Source organism: Oryzias latipes, chromosome 16 (assembly GCF_053564925.1).
Source record: "Oryzias latipes strain Hd-rR chromosome 16, Olatipes_Hd-rR_3.1".
NCBI classification, from domain to species: Eukaryota; Metazoa; Chordata; class Actinopteri; order Beloniformes; family Adrianichthyidae; genus Oryzias; species Oryzias latipes.
Genome location: NC_136252.1, coordinates 24,621,906 through 24,640,284, shown reverse-complemented (window position 1 = coordinate 24,640,284; position 18,379 = coordinate 24,621,906).

Here is an 18,379-nt window from a genome sequence, read left to right as displayed (position 1 = left end):
ACTCCTGATTCTGCCTTTAGAAAACTCCATGTTTGCTGTAAAATACTCTTTATTGCTCCCATTGGACTTGCCAAATTAGTTAAGATTGGTTTATATTTAGACTCTAGAGAGTTTTATGTACATTAAAGAAAACCACATAATAAACAGATCTCCAAGAAAATGACAAAACTCTAGCGCAAAGTTATATTCTTTATGTTTAACTGGACTCTTTGACTGTTGGCCAATTGTAGCAGTGGTTGCATCTTTGTATTCACTGACAGCACCATTAGACATTTGAAAACCAGTGTTGGGTAATCATACCGACAGAGTTCCACACATGGACCAGCAGAACTCTGGCATATTCAATGGTGATTTTAGACTAGAATGGTCCAGCTGACTGGATTCAATTGGTCTTTTTTTGTTGGGTACAATTTGGTCGCACTATCAAGACAAGACCAAAAACGTAAACATGAAAAACTGATTCCAAACATGACATTGTTCTAAAAGCTGCTTGTTTGGAGACAACACAGCCTGAAATGAGTACAAATAGAAAGAATTAGACATGTAATCAGATTTTCCCATGGTAAGACTTCAACTTCTAACCGCATCCCTTTTTCCAACCTTTTTGTGATTCACATTTCTTTAGGCTCTTTGTTTGTTTCTATTCAGATGAGTGCGTCTTTTCAGGAGACCTTTTCAGGTGGACCAGAGTTCACATCTTTGAGAGTTTGGGAACTTTTTAACCCTTGTGCTATCTTAGATGACCCCATCCTTGCATTGACGTGTTCTCCCTACCATGACGAAGGTGGATAAAGGTGGAAAGATTTCATGTCATCCATGGACACCAGTGAAGATCACAAATCATTGAAGAAAAAAGGTTCAGAGCACTGTCTAGTGGGTCTAGATGACCCAACTCCCAACGTTAAAGTGCCTAGGATAGCACAAGGGTTAAGGGATTGTCCAGGTGAGCAGTTTCAAATGGAGCAGCCTACCCAAGATAACACTGGTGTGGACCAAACATCTTAGTGTGAAAGCTCTCTTGAAAAGATTTTTCTGAAGTGACCTTGGAATGATCAGGCTCTTGTAGTTAAAGACAGATTTATCTTTACACATAAAGTTTCATCAAAGGAAATACAAACAGTCTGTAGTTGACTTGGACTCATAATTTGGTCTGAATATTTTTTGTGTCAACACAAGAGAAAAAAAAAGGGTCACAAGATCTTTGACCTACAGAGGCAGCCATTTTTAAATATCTCTATCACTAAGGAGACTCAATTGATTCATGATCTAGTGTTGAGAAAATGTCAGAGGTAAGAAACAACTTTCAACTTTAATTTTCTCTTTAAAGGTGCCCTAAGATAACATTTAATTTAAAATCATGCTAAATCTATAGATATGAACGAAAATAAACCAAGTCTCTCTCTGATCATCTTTAGATCTATTTTAAAAGTGTTCCAAGTGGTCTTTTAATTAGGATTATGCTGTTTATAGCCAAAGTCAATGCACCTGTGTTGATTTCTAGGACTTAGTTTCAACTGAGTGACATGAGTTTATCAGAAAAGTGCTTTTGAGTTGTTGGCGGATTTGCCGGCATCCATCTTTTTATGTGCTCTTCCGCTAGTTTACAGCCCCTCACAACCCCAACCTAACATTACTGGTGCAACATTCATGGCGAGCAATATTGGAGCTATCCAGCTGTACAGTTTTGAGCCAGATGACAGATCGGACGAGAAAAACGGAGATGTACATGGATCTAGTTGTCTACAAGTGGCATTTTTCTGTCTGCTACTGACTCACAACAATGTAGAAATACTCTGAAATGCAATTTAAAGCAACTTTTCTTTATATATGTTCTGCATAATCAGTTAAAAAGAACGTGTTAAAAACACACAGAAACAAAAAAAACCAAGACTGGGTCTTTTTTTTTTTTGATTCTCCAGAAATGTGTTACCCAGGATTCCTGTTGAATCCATCCCATTCAGACAGAAGTGGTCCAGTAGATGAAGTCCTTCTGTCTCTATGTGACCAACTGTTCAAAATGGTTTTGCCCTTAAGCCCATCTGTTAATGAAATGGTTAAATGTGGCAGCTGAACACTGAATGAAGAAATGTGAACACTTGGAGGACATTTTTCAAGCTTCGGAAACAGTCGTGCATTCATAAAGGAACAAGCAGATGTGTTGGCCAGCTGTGTGACACACACGCAGTGACAGGATTAACTGCCTGACTGTAAACCGGTGCAGAGGAATTTTGCTGATACATGGCCGTGGCAAAGACTTGGGTGGCCTTTTATTTCCTCAACACAGCCGCGATGCCTGTGACTGAAACACACACACACACACAGACTGGTAAAGGCACTGTCTGTCTTCTTGACTAGCTCAGTGAAAAGGCCATCTGACAAAGCCATTAACAGGGTGGTGTAATGTGTGCGTCTGCACACAGCTGAGCAACACAAAAAGACATTTATGGGTGCTGTCATGACGGGAGGAACGCCGCGACATCTGACTGACTGGACAGCGAATGGGCGACAGATAAAGACAGAAAGACACCGACACTAGTGGCTTGCTGACGGAGACGAAAGACAGGACACCGTGATGCCAGAAACACGGAGGATCCTCTTGTTCTGCAGGACTCTGGGTTGTCTCCACTCAGGGATGTATCAACACAGCATCCCCTGCCGTGCTGACGGCTAATCAGCAAGTTTTTCCAATCAATCAAAAATGTTACGCAGCAGGACCCAAGTATGAACATGAAAGATATGCTTGAGGCTCTTAATTAGTAAAAAAATAAAAAAATGAAAGGAGGACGGCTTGGCTTCAAATTGCAGGGAATTTCAATTTTTCTAGCTCTTAGCAGATGCACCAAAAAGAAACAAAAAGTAAGAAAAAAAACTAAAGACCAATCCTCAACAAAGACAAAAACAAATTGTGGATAAAAATGGAAGTGGGAAACAGAAAGAGTCTGTTGGATTTAGCGTTTGTGGTTTCGTGTTTGCATCCAAGGCAGCAGGCAGAGGCAGCTAAGCAGAACCAGCCAGCCCTCACAAACCAATCAGGCCTTCATTAGGCTGGGCGGGAAGGATCGATGACCAGCCCGCATCAATTAACCAGCACCCGCACCTCACTATACACACACATTATTCTATACACCACTATGAACACAGCTGTCACACATCTGCATGTGTTAGAGCACAAGTGATGTTGTCAAGCAAATTTGTGGTTCAATTTTCCACCAATGCTTTTCAGAAATCACATTAAATTAAAAGGAAAATGTTTAAAATAAATTCCTACTTAAGTGCAGTTTTATGTTTTATGTCTATATATCCATATCTCTATGTATCTATATCTATATCTATATATATAGACCATCAACTTTTCAGGCTGCACTTTCTGTGTAACCTGTCCATTTGCCCTTTCATCCCTGACTTACACTCACAACATCGATAACACCCAATTACACATAAGCTCACACATGGAGGGTCCTGAAAACACACAATTACACGCGCTCAGGACACACTTTTTATTAACACTCAATTACACACGCGCATAAATCACAGACCAACCGTGAGCCCATGAGGCTTGAGACTGCCATGTGCGAGAAGGATCATGTTCTTTAGCCTCTGCTTTCACCAAAGGGCAAACATGATTTACTGGAATACCCAGTGGAAAGGCTGCGATGGAGGCTATCAGCTCACAGTTCACACTGGCAAAGGCAAAAGGAGGATCCCCAAATGGCTGGAGCTAAAATATTTTTTGTGGGACTCCAGTGAAACTTAATTGCCTGTAGTTTTTTAATTCAATTAGTTTGCCCTGTGGAAGCTTAACATTTTCTTGAAATGTTAACACATTTCCTACAGTCTGGTATGATGTGAAATACTAAATAAAATACCTACAAAAAATCAACACTTCTGTTTTTTTAACATGTATGGGTTCGTTGGGATGGGATGAAATTGTACTACATAATCATTTCTTTTACAATCAGTTTTATAACATTTTTTTTTCGCACCATAGGGCGCACGAACTATAAGGCACACGGTCAATGAATGGTCTGTTTCTGAATTTAAGTCAAACATAAGACGCATTGAACCATAAGGTGCCTTAAAGGAAAGATAAGTCTGTCAGTCAGTCAGACTTTCTTAGTTAACAGTAATGCTAGAACTTGTTTGTATCACACTACATGTTAGATGCAGAAGTCAGATTAGCATATTTCCAATATCTGTAAGTGCCAACCTTGGTTGCAACCCATAAAAAACAGACTGATACCGCCAAAACAAATGTTATTGGTGAATATGCTACCTTCCAGCCTTGTTAGTGACACATAAAAAAAAACACAATTTGACACCGCTACACCTTAGCTTATTAACAAGATCTGTAGGTCCCAGGTTGTGTCCAAATTTCCTTCACTACTTACTTCATAGTGCACTATATTTTGAGTTCGCCATTTTGTAGTGCTGTCCGAATCTACAATTGCAAATCAAGTCCCTTAGAAACTTCCCAGAAGTCTGCAAAAAAACCGGTTGCTCACTAGATTGGCGAATATTATCTTTAAGAATGACTTACAGTGCATTAATGTCATATAACTGAAACAGACACGTCTTATATGTTTTGCAAAAAGAAAGAAATGTTAGTAAAATGTTGCTTTAAGCATTTTCTGATTCTTCTTATAATAATCAGTGCTGTAGTGCAGGCTCAAATTTGGACTGTTTCTTTTTTATATATATTAAATATGATATTTTACTAAAATTGTGTGTAATTGTTTAACATGCCAGAGTTTAAATTACTACAAACAAATCTTTAATCTCTAGTAAAAGGTATAAATAAAATAAAAAGAAACAAACAAACAGGATTTTTAAACCACTTTTTGTCACCACATTTTCTTTATTTTTCAGAGAAGCAGACTGACACAAGTTTGCCGAGTCTCGGCTGCGCTGCAGCTGCAGAAAACCCTAACTCCAAGATAAATGCATCTGTATTGGACGATTACCGGGCCACCTTCCTGAGCCCTGCGCATCACCTGCTCTCTGTGGCATTGACACGTCAGTCTCCCACGGCTAACGCAATGTGACAGTGTTGAGATTATAATATCTGGCCTGCATTACTGAGCATTAACGCCATTACCGCGCCCCGCCCGCTCAGGTGGGCCACTCTGGGACTGGAAGGGGGGATTGGGAAATTGAGGGAAGGATGCTGGGGAGGAACAAAAAAAAAGTAGGAGGAAGAGGAGGAGGGAGACGATGAGATAGATGAATTTGAGAAAATGGGAGAAGCAGTTTAGGCATCCGTAAATGTGGGGAGAAGGTATAAACATCTGACAATCAAATGGGGAAGACGGGCGTTTCAGAAGGATGCATTCAAGGAGGAACTGTGGTTTATTGTGTGAGTGTCAAGTAAACCATTTACTGAATAGTGATGATGAAATCTACCAGCACATCAGCAGAGTACATTAGTTTGTGTGTGTGTTGTGACAGAGGAGGTGCTGCTGTGTGGCATAATAACAAAGGAAAGGGGTAAGAGGGGGCAGCCCAATTGGATAAAGCTATTTTCATAATGAACAGCTGAACAAGCACCATCACTTCACATGATTTAATATTTACACCACGCCACGCCTGGTTTCATGTTGCTTTTCTAGAGCCTTCATTTGTTTCACCCAAAAGAAAACACTTCTATTCCACAGCCTTGTTGTTTTAATTAAGAAAATTAATAAATAAGAATAAATTAATGTGGCCTCCTCGCCTCCTCCTGTACGCCCCACAACAGTGGTGAGCACCATCACCTACCTCCCTGCTCGCTCGCCTGCAAGGGATGTATGTGCATGCCATAATTAACGCGTAATAAGTAAGTGATTCATTATGATTAGCGTGCGGATTCGCAGTAATGGCCCCTCTCTGTGCTAGCAATCAACCTCACTCTGTTTATCCACACATAACCCTTCCCGATCCATCTCTGTCTGCGCCCCCCAATCTACATATCCGGGCGCTGCGCTCCATCCCTCTGGTCCTGATGCTGGGCCATTTGTTGGGCTGATGGTGGAAGTCTATATCAATCTGAGTGTCATTAGGCAAGAAGGAGGAGGAGGAAGGGGCCTCATTGTCATCAAAAATGTCAGCAGGCACAAAGATCGCTCACTTTTGTGATGGGATTTCAGGAGAGATGGATTCACTTATGGGAAAAGGAATTGATGTATTTGCAAAGTGCAATAATAAGTTGATGTAAAGACAGCTTCATGTGTCAAAGGACTCGCTCATTATCCCTCATCAGAAGAGGAACGCCGGCACAAACAGCCAGAGTGAATCATTACTTTCTGTTGTAATTTTTGGGGCGGAGGGCGCTCAATTATTGTGACTCTCGTAATTTGAAGAAAACTCATTTAGCTATAGAGTCTCATGGGGAATTTTTGGGCGCTGTTCTGAAATGACTTAATCTCTATGTATTTTTATTTTTTTTTTTAGCTCACCAATGACAGTGGGGCCAGAAAAGAGATCACGGTGTTGACACCCCAGGCGTTTCCGTTTGGATCGACTCACAGCATCAGAGGGTAAAAAATCAACAGTCATTTCCCCTGATAAACACGCTTTAAGGTCATATTTGAGGCACTGAATCTGATTACAAAGGGCGGTGAGAAGCTTTTTTATCACTACACTTGCTTTCCCACTAGAAGCACCCCTCTGGTGTCCCCCCAAGCATGCCACCAGCACTCTCTCATAGCTCGCCTTTGTTGGGTTCCAGCCTTCTCTTGTTCCTTGATGCATTCCCACTTCAGCACACTGAAATTTTAGCTCAAACAAAGTGAAAATTTTAATTTTTTTCTTCTGATTTGTTGTCAAATGAGACAGAAAACATTCATTCAAAGAAAAACAGTGCATGATCTGTAATTATTCCATCTGGAAACATTAAAAAAAGTCCGACAATAACATTGAAATATTGGGAAAACTTGAACTTTTAGGTCAAACTTTTGGCTGGTCCTGAATCCTGCAGTTTGAGCTTCTGATAAAAAGCAGGACTTGGTATCATATTTAGCATTTTCACTCCTTTTTGTAAAATTAGAATATAGAATTAGTCTTTTTTCGTGTATCTTTCTTTAGAGGGTATCCTTGAGTCTGTTTTTTAATTTGTAGTTTCACCATAAATTTAAAAAAAAGTAAGAAAAGGTTAAAGGAGACACTTAATGATATTATTTGCGCCGTGGAAATGTGTTCTTATGCAGAGGATCAAGTAGAGGAAAGAATTTGATTTGTCTTTCTACTGTCATTTAAACTAAAATCTAGCCGTCCTTTTTGAAGCTTATTCCAATATCTTATCTCCTAGAGACAAAGATGGAGCGAAGTTGAGATGAGTTGAGATTCAATGTTCTCACGCTAAAACTTTGGTTCCAAATGTCTCTTTTCCTTTTTGTTTCCTTCTTAGTCTAATGAACTAACTGGCTTTCAGAAGAGGGCAAGTTTGACCTCTGTATATTTGATCCTCCCGTCATTGCTATAACCTATATCCATACGGGAAGCAGGATGAAGCTTAAAACTGAAGAAAGCCTTTTTTGGTTCAAAATGGTTTTCTGGCCCTAAGAAGCTAATCTGTGTCTTGGTAAAGAGGATATTTTAAAAATGTTACACAGTGGCGGACAGTAATGCAGCTCCTGTACTAAAGTTATACTAGGAAAGCACAATTAAACAGCTAAACTGTGAATTTCAAATGAATTCAGGTGAAATGCGTTGAGTTCGTCAGACGCAGAGGTAGCAGAGATAAAGATGTCGAGGTTCTCTTTGGGAGAGATATGATGGATGGGTTAGGGAGATTGAGATAGTTTTGGAATGTTGAGAGGAGGAACAGTGATCATGTTGAAGCAACAAGGAAGGAGGTCAAGAAAAAGTCCAAAGATGAAGTTTATGGATGTAATCAAGGAGAACATGATAGGGTGACTAAAGTGAGTGAGGAGGATGCAGGGAGATAAATGGAGGCAGATGATTTGCTGTGGCGACCCCTATAGGGAGCAGCCAAAAGGAAAAAGCAGTAGAGATAAGACTTCACGACATCTCAATAGAGAGATTATCTCTCCAATAATCTGCAAACACATAAAGGTTCCTCAAGAAAAAGCCTTAAAAGAATCCAACTATCTCTGCTAAGACTGTTACTGTTGCAACACATTAATAGATAATCAACAGAATATAAGCAAAGGATCAGGCCTGTACTTACATTTCATATGTTCATCTGATAAAGTGTTGGTTAATAAATGAACAGACTGCAAATAAGCAACACAATATACATGAGGCAATCATGTCAAAGAAGGTCCATGAATTGTTAGATGGTAACAATTTAATTGAATTGTTTTTCTTATAAAGATGAATTATGTATAAATGGAATCAGAACCACAAATTTTAAATATAAACCCAATTGTGCACCATAGTTTTATTTTTGATCTTTAATCCCTTCATGAAGTATGTGACTAATTTGCAACATAACATTTAATCCACATGATTTAGCATCACCTTGAATGGAGAAAAAACATTAAAGAATTTGTATAATAGGATTAGAAATAAATTCAGGCATGAAGGGGTTAACTATTAGCTTCCTCTAACGCAGAAAATAACTCAAAATGAACATTTTAGGTTTAAAAGTCAGTGGACTGATTTTCTTCTGGTTTTGATTTTCCTAACTTTTAAAAGCTGTTGATTGATGAAGATCTGACAAACATCACTCTGTATTTTTGGGATGAACCATTTGCAAAAGTCCCTTAGCAAAAATGATAAGAAGTACAGGAATCGAGAAAAGAAAGGTGATTTTAAAATTTAAATATCAGTTGATACGTTCCCTGCGCACATTTTCCGACATGCACACGTGCTCCAGCAGCTTTTGCAGGCTCGCAGGTGGAGATCCACCTGAAGATTCACTAAGTAAGCTTTTTCACAAGCAGCTGCACTTGACAGCAGCTTGCTTGATCCATTTTGTACCCTTTTGAGAAAGCTGTGCACTTTCCTTCAACACCACCCTCCCCCCCGACACCTCCTAGAATGTTCATTGCCCAGAAAATAATTTCTCTAGTCATTTCAGTGCCTTTGTGAGCGGCAATCAATTTCTCTTCTCTTCATGATGGTCCCGCATGTGGGCACAGAAGTTTGACCTTCTCTAAAAGATCTATCAATTTATCTGTCCATCCTGCAACCTATCCATTAATGTTTTCATCTTCCACTGTTGTTTTTTTCCCCCCACTTCTCTCTGGCTCCACACTGTTGGGGTGGTAAAGTGGCTTTAAGCTCATGTGCTCATCAATGCCTAGTGGGTGTCTGTTTGTGCAATTATTCTGCAGTTTTAGAGCTGGACCGAAATCCGCCATTGGGGAAAATGATGGTCATTTCGACCACGGAGAATATGCACTTGAGACAAAGGAAAAGGAAGACCATTTGGAGCGTGGTGACAGTGGAGAACCTCTGTGCAGGACGGGGTCGGGCTGAGGCTAAAAGGCATATCACATTACCAGCAAGAGTTCACACGGTTGCTTCCAACCTACTACCAGTTTTTTGGTTTGTTTTAGGACAATTCTTTGTAAATTTCTACTGAATTATTCACATTTGTGTTTTAATTCAGTTTTTGTGCATTCATTTATTTCATACAAGAGTTCAAATCTTAAAGTCCCACTCCGATCGTTCCAAGTGGTCTTTTAATCAGGTTTATGCAATGTTTAGGCAAAATATTAAAATCAGTGGTTTTCCAGGACGCTCAGTCTTTTTTCAGAGCGGCAGAAGTTCATTAGAAACGGGACTGTTGCCATGGAGATTCCTATGATCCCTTGGTTTACACTCTCTCCCGCTAGATTACAGCCCCTTTACAACCCCAACCTAAAAAAAATGGTTAACAATATTGGAGCTATCCAGCCTTTTTCAAACAGCTGAGGACAAATACTAATAAATAAGAACACAATTGAAAATGATTCCACTTCCCAAGGTAACATGTGCTACTAAAAGAACCTTTGAGGTTTAGAGGTAGGAGGTAGGATAGGAACACAAAGATGTCTTGTTGTTGTTTCTCTTTCGGCTCCTCCCATCAGGGGTCGCCACAGCGAACAAGTCGCATGGTAAATTTGGCAATGTTTTACGCCGGATGCCCTTCCTGACGCAACCTTCTCAAAGCAACCGGGCTTGGGACCGGCACAGAAGTAGAGAAGGGAACAGGGAGCAGCCCGGATTCGAACCTGGGTTTCACGGACGGAAGGCGCCGCAAACCAGCACGAGCTAAACCGGCTCCCGTTGGAACACAAAGATGTCTTAAAGTCTGAAAACATTTTCCACTAAGTGTGGTGCATGGAAAGAAAGATTTTCACCTCTTTTAACGATTCTGAAGGTCTTGGAAAACACAGGACTACAATGAAAAATGGGTTTTCTTAGTTTGAATGATTGTTTAAAATATTTCAGAAAGTATAAATAGATCAATCTTTTTTTGGTTTCTGTTTGGGTGCTATGTCAAATAGAAGTTTGGTTCTATCCCATCGAGCTCAAACCTTTCTATTCCCATCCCTCTTTCTCCTTCCCGCATTCACACTCTTTCCTCTGTCCCTTCCAATCTCTCTTCTCCTCTTGCACCCCCTCTCCCCGGCTCACAGGACAGTATTATATATTCCAGTCTCATGCTTTGCATGATTTGGGCAATAGATGAAGCCATATCCCGCTCTTCTCTTCAGGCTCCCTCCTCCTTTTCACTCTCGCCTTGTTGTTTAATGTTTCAATTTGGAGGAAGCAAACATTCAATCAGACAGATTAACTGTTTAATGCATGTCATCAGTCAAACTGTCTACGAGAGGGGGGCCCCTCGGACTGGTTCTCCCTCTCACCACCCCTCTACTGCCGCTACGTCCTTCTCACTCCCCTGCTTTCCTGCTGCACACTGTCTACTCTCATATAGACGAGCCCATCTGAGCTGAAGCTCAGACGCGGGGTCGTATACGTACAAACATGAGCACGAAAGCACAAAATCCCACATTTACTCATGTATGCACACATCTGCAATGCCAGACTTATGCATAAACCCGCAACCACAACCATAAACAAATGCACGAGAAAGCTCCTTGAATGAAGCAGACATTTGGAAACGTGCAATGATTGTGTTTGTGGGCATGTTGTGTTTTTTTTGCTGAACATGGTAACCATGAGATTGTACCGTGGTTCCATGAAATTTTACGGATGTACCAACGGACACTTCCTCTGCTTCACTTCCGAAAGTGAAGCTGCTTTACACAATTAAGTCACACTCTCTTAACAGACGACACACGTTCTTACACTTTATTTCCCTCCCTCACACTCAGATACACACATCCCACAGGCCAGCAGATAGGGAAATCAAAGTGACAGAGAGGCAGAGCAAGGGGGAGTGAGAGATTAGAGGAAATGAAAAGAGTAAAGAGGAAAAAGGGGAAGAGGGAATGGGAGGCCGAGTGTGATGCTGATGGAGCAGACTATAATATAGGGAGCGGTGCCCACATCGTCTTTAAATGACACTGTTTCTGGAAAATGACACGTGAAACATTGTCTAAAAACATGATGTAGATTCATTTACATCACAGTGTTTTACAATGAAGCACAAATGCATCTCTCCCAGAAAATTGAGAGTCTCACATCGTGTAATGGTTTTCAAATATTTGTGGCTTCTTCGAAGTTTTTTTTTTAAACTTTGAGACTTCCTTTTTTGGAAATGGCATCTTTTACCAACATGACATGCTTCTTCATATTATATCTAAAGATGCTTTGGTTCAAAAATGTCTGTCAAAGCCGTCATGATTGTGAGACCTGAATGGTGTTTGCTGACATAATAATTTACTGAAAGGAAATTGTTTAGTGTAAATCAAAAGTTGTTAGAATTCAATGATGTTAAACCAAGTGGAATCTGGACGTCATTATGTTTATGTTAAAACTTTTTTTTAGTTGTGTGATGGACCTAGGACTTGTTCATTCAAGTTTGACTCATTTTTTCAAATGAGGCTCCTGTGCCTTGGGGATTTGAAACACATGTGGCAGCAAAAACCTAAAATATGTCAATTTAAACATATTTAACTTTCTTAGAAGCCTTTAAAGCCAGTCTCTTCCCATGGTATATTAACCTCATGGTAGGAAAATGTCAAAAGACTTGATGCTATAATTTTTTTAGGCAAAATAAGTGACTGTGCCATTGACTGTATAGAAGAACTGGACTGAGTGACTCCTCACTCTTTGTGTTCCAAATACAAAGTACCTGCTGGCTCCAAGAAACCAAAATCCCACAGATGTCAATAGAGAAATAAACTGCTATTACTCAGTCATTCTATTGGTCAGAAGAACCATTCTTGCTCTGCTACTTTTTTTTAAACATGTTCTTGTTAATCCTCATTTTTTTTCATGATATCTTTTATGTAGTACAATTCAAGTTAAAAACTGACCAAGCACATGCCTCAATAAACGTTTGTGGTCTCACGTTGATTGTTCAGATTTTATTGACAGATTTCGTGCAGCCCGCTTTTGAGTAGTAGTGGTCTGAACTTTCAACAAGCTCATTCCTGATTGGCGAGAGTGGTTGCAATAGAAATGTACCATTCACTGCTTACTGACGACATCTGGTTCCATAATGGCGACGTCCGTTTTCCGAAAAAAAGAAACTAAATTGACTTCATTTAGTTGGAGCTGGAAGTAAGCCGTTTTCCATGGGTGATGTCACACTCACGGGGTCCAGTACAGTCACTGGGCTGCACTGGAGTGTGTGGCGTGGGTATACTAGTCCAGTAATGTTAAATATCTTTTAACTTTACTGTCAGGTCAAGAGAAATGTTTTAATGTCTTTTGTTTCTGCTTAGTGCCTTTTTTTAGAAAATCAAACGACATGCATGTTGTTTCCTTTTTTGATTTAGGACAATTGTTTTGGTGTCTGAAGAAGTGGAACGCTTAAAACACCCTAAATCACTCTAGCATGTGGTTCAAGATAAAGTAGAGAACATTTTTCTAATTTTATATCAAATTTGAAGATTTTCTTTAAAAAAAAAAAAAGAACATTGGTATTCAGCTATACAACAAAAAGAAATGTACAATATTTGGTCAAAAACATTGCCGTTGGTCAAGCAAATCTCAGGTGAGGACTTTCTTATCATGAGGTTATTATTTAAAGATTAACAGTTATTTTTGAAGTGCAAACAAAACACTGCGGGTCTGAGCTCCTGCTATGCAAAGATAAGCCAAGATGAAGCACTGATTTGAAATTTTTACCATGTTTAGAACCAGACAGTTTAAACCAGGAGGGATAACATAGCCTTCAAAAGTTTATCTCGTTCAAAATCGGGCCCAATATAAGATTTTCCTATGAAACATAGTGGGAGAACAGGATAGGCTGCATGGGGATACAGTGGTTAGCGCTCTCACCTCACAACAAGAAGGCCCGGTTTGAATCTGTCTGGATCCTTTCTGTGTTCTCCTCTTGCATGCATGAGTTTTATCCGGCCACTCCGGCTTCCTCCCACAGTCCAAAAACATGCTTTCTAGCTGTGAATGTGTGTGGTTGTGTGGCTCTGTGACAGACCAGCGACCTGTCCATGGTGTACGCAGCCTTTACGCAACAATAGATGGGATGGGCTCCAGTAACCCTGTGATCCTGAAAGGGATTAAAAAGGTTTGGGAAATGGAAGGGATGGAGCATAGTGTGCAACTATCTGAACAACAAACAAGGCTTCTGGAAAAAAAAGAAGAAAAGAGACCAGAGTAGTGCCGCGACCCATAGTGCCACATTCAAAAGGTGGAATTACCGCATACAAACACAAACCTCATGAAACAAGTGTGAAACATGGCAGTGGAACTATAATGATTTGTGGTAACAAACTTGGGTACAACATAATCTGTGGCTGTTGTATCCTTCAGTGTTTGATGCTCTCAGTAGAGACCGTCTTGTCAGGTTTGGGATCAATTTGAAGCACCAAAAAAAAACAGAAATGAAAAGAACAGTGATGAGGTCAGACGTTCAAAACGTTTGTCTTTTTTGTCACAAGTAGAAATTGGGCCAAAGTCTCAACAACAATGTGAGAAACTCAGAAAAAAACATGTACTCCCAACTGCCATCATAATGTAGAATAGAAAGTGTTTATTAATATTTACCTGGTTTTTTTTGTTCTTTCTCAAACAATATCTACTTTGTAAAGTTTCTTAATTAAAGTAGAGTATTGGAGGTATACTCTTTGGTTCTTTTGACCACTTACTCTTTGGTTTTAATATTTTGATAGAAATGGACAAAAAGTTTCTTTTGTTTTAACGAAACAAAAGTCGTCAATCTTTTAACTCCATGTGAAACAAAAAAATATTTGTAGTCCTCTCAAATGACCTCCTTGGTCTTTGTTTTTACCCCTCCGCACATTTTTTTTTCTGATTTTATCTCCTGGAGCTGTCAAGCAGCTGCTGGATCTCCCTTTCTCCGCGACACTCCGGCCACAGCGCTGAGGGTGGCCAAACCTGGTAAGTATTGACAGGGAGCTCCAGTGACACGGGAGGAGCCAGTCAATGCCCAGATACTCTGCGCAGGGGTCAATGACAAAAGGTAGGCTGTCTGGAAAGAGAGCGCTGAAAGACAGGGGGGAAAGCGAAGGTGAAAAGGATGATACATGAGGAGTCACAAGTGATGTATGGCAAGATAAGACAAGTTTGAGGCAAAAGACAAACAAGGTGAAACAAATACTCTGAGATGAAACTCTGGTTTGTCCTGAATTTCAGAAGCAGAACATGGGAGCTTTTATTTTTGTGGGCTTCATACATCAATCTTCAAGTCAAAGGAGATAACGTAATATCAAGATAATGTGTAAAATGCATACAATCTTACATTTATAATCTGGAAATGCATAATCCTTCCAGAATTTTGTTAGAAAACACAAATGTTTTTTTAAAGAATCCCAAAGAGGAAATGAGGATTCCTCTGAGAGCAGGGACAGGACAAGCAGTTTCAGATTAACAGAGCCATACCAGTACAAACACAAAGTGTGTGTATTGACACAGAGAGAGGGTGTCAGCATGTATTGAACGGCGGGCAGTAAGTGAGCCCTCCTCTCCCACCCTTTCCCTCCTCCATCTCTCCATCTCTATCGGATATCAGTCCCTTTTCCTCTAATCATTTCCTTCCTTTTGGCCTCCTCTTCTTTCTAATGCAATTATCCCCATTCCTCCTTGCTTTTCACTTTCCCCCCTTTTTCTTCCACCCCCAATGCTCCTCGCAATGCTTCATTTCACTTTTATTTTCATTTCTAATGCCCCTTTCCTCTTTTTCCCCATCCCTCTGTCATGTTACGGCTAACAGCACCACTTCTAGGATGTCAGTTGTACTTATTGTTCCTCCTCGTTTGCTCTTACCTGGCTCCCTCCTTTATTTTGATCTTCACTGATCAGTCTGCCGTATCCTCTCTGTGTGACAACAAGATTCTCTTTAATCAATATCACTATGCAATTGTAATACCATTCTTCTCTGAACCTCTGCAGAAAAGCAATGTGCATTTTACCTGTTAGTAAATATATGAGTTATAGAATTTCCCAACATTTTTTCCGCATCCCCCCAAAAATTCTGGGTTATCCTCCTCATGTGGGATTTTATTCGATCTTTATTAAGTAAGTCTGACTTCCCATCCTCCAGAAATTCAAAATTTCTCCTCTTAGAAAGATGATACATTTAGCAGTTTTGTTCACTAAAACTTTTTTTCCCCCCCAAGTACTTTTCTCAATTTTGAAGTCTGTTTTTTTTTTTTTTTTGCCTTACTTTGAAAACTCACAGATCAAAGCGTTAATTGCCAGACCTGTTTCATGGCTGCTAATTGGCATTGTACCTGCTGCAATGTTTGTAATTGTGATTAAGTTATTTAAAGATTCTTCCATAATTAATTAATGCAGTTCTGTCAGTACCCTGCAGTCTGTAAATTAGTCAATATTGCAATAGACATATTGTGTCTACTTTTGCAAAACAACTCCTGCAATATAAAATAATTCTGGGTAGTCTAACAGCCTGATGGACACAACATGAAAAAGCATTTCAAATAGGAATATTTTTATCTATTAATCATGAATAGACTATTTTTCATAAGCTTTTATGCACGAATCTGTTAAACCTTTACATTCACTGTTAATTTTCTGCAGATTCCCTTGTATGAAGTCATTCTTCTGCAGAACACAGTGCATTGGGTTGACAGGAAGTGAGAAAAATATAAAAAGTAAATAGAGCTAATTAATACTTATGCTCTCAAAAAAATTACAAATATATCACATATAGTTTTTTTTTTATAAACAAAATATTTTTATTGGGAAATTTGTGTTTTAAAATGTGTTTCCTTCAATAGTAAATAAAAGTGAACTAATAATAGCTGAACACTTGTTTGATGTCTTTAAGGTAGACCTGTATTCAGTTAATACTTCTTTTTCATTTCATTGTTGGTATATTTCTGTGAAATCCTCTCATTTAACATAGTTTCCTGTAGAGCTTTTACCTTGGAACTCTCACTTCATTTCTTCTGTTGGTGTACATACCGAGGCGGTTGAAGATTCAAGCGGCGGGTGTGGAGGGTGGAGGCTGTGGTGGGGGTGATGGGGTGGTAATTCTCAGCGAGCGCATTGGCAGACAACCACCTTTCCTTACAAATTTGTGAGCCTGGCTTCCTGCACGCCCCGCTCTGCCGGAAACAGATGGTTCCCGGAATGTCCTCGAGCAGACTTCTGAGGAGCTGCGACTATAGCCCGAGAGGCGCGTTAAGGAGGGAGGGGAGTCATCTTTGTCTTCTCTCCAACAAAACTTAACTTCTTCTGCCTCTCTCTGGAGCTCCTTCCTGCTCTGTGGTTTTAAGATGTGAGTGTAATGTCGAGATGCAGGTTAAAGAGCTAAATTTCAGTACCGGTATGTATTTCTCTCCTACTGTTGGAATAGAAGTGCTATATTCTGGTTTCATCTGGATGTCATTCTTGGATGTAGTTCTTAACAAGGGGGTGCTGCAGTGACATTGATCAGTTAGGGAGAAAGAAATCCTAAAACAAGGAAGTAGGAATATTGTGTATCCGAGTACCAATATAAATCTCTGTTTTAACACAATACACATTTATGCATATCTGTATCTTTTGGGTTTGCTGATGGACATACTTCTATTTCATTTAACTTAAAAGAGTTTGGAAGCTACATTACATGTCATATTTTTCTGCAAAGGGTCATTTCCCCGAATATAAATAACCAAAGTAAAAATAATAAAATGTAAAAAAAGAATCTGAGCTTCTACACCCTAGAAGCTATTTTAGAATCAGCTGTAATGTTGTATAAAAATAATAGTGAATTGTAAAGATGTATCCCAGTTTCATTTGCTTTCTCTATTTTCTCTCTTATGTGGTCTAGAATCTCCTTCTACCCTTCTTTCGACTGGGAAAATGTGCTGGTGTGTTTAAGGGGGTTATGGATATGACAAAGCCTGGATACCCTCCAGGCTAAACGACATGACCTCTTCAGGATGAGTTGTGGCTTCCTGTTGGCAGCTCACAAGCGATAGTTTATCACGTATAACAACCAAATCCATAAAGAAGTGACGACTTTAGTGCTCACTTAAAGAGCGCCAAACTTTTACACCCCTCTAAAGACAGGAGTTCAGGTTATTGCAGTTTCAGCACCAAAGATAGCGAATTAAAAACCTAGAGGGTTCAAGGAGATTCAGCACCACGGACAGCGCTGCAAACAGCCCTAACATTTGACATGCGCAGAGCAGACTAAAGTGCGTAATAATCACTGAACCCAAAATATTGGCGAAAGGTGCTAAAATATCGGGAGCTAATAGACCCTGGCCCGTGTCTGAGCACCCACCCGCCTGAAAAGTATCCGTTCCAATTAGTCCGCTGTAATCCCCAGCTCATCCGTGTCTTACGCCCCACTTGTCCGACTCTCGATACTTTGATCGAGACTTTGCGACACCTGACGATCCGGCGCTTTGTGTTACAGAGCACGGTGGGGCTAATCTCACTGACCCGGCGCAACCTCCACCACCTAACCCCCCCACCCCCACCCCCACCCCCCCACCCCCCCCCCTCTCTCTCGGCCTTGGGCTTGGCTCAGGACACAGAACGCTTCCCGCGGGAGACAAAAGACTCTGCTTGATCGTTTCATCAAACGCGTCTCCGCAGCCGGAGCGTGCAGGCGCGCGCCGCCGCCGACCTCCCGCACGTCCCAGCAGCGAGGATGAAAGGGAAGTCAATGCAACAGCGCCAGCAAAGTCAACGATCCATAAACAGGAGCCAATAGGCGAGTGGGTAATGAGGGGGTTTTCATTTGAACTTTATGTAAACAGTGAGAAGCCATACAGTTGACGTGCTGGGGGATCAGTAACCCTGATGGATGTACAGCCATAGTTCCAGAGATGCAGTGATTAGTGTTGTTGTTACCTCATTTGCATCTAGTAAACAATAACAT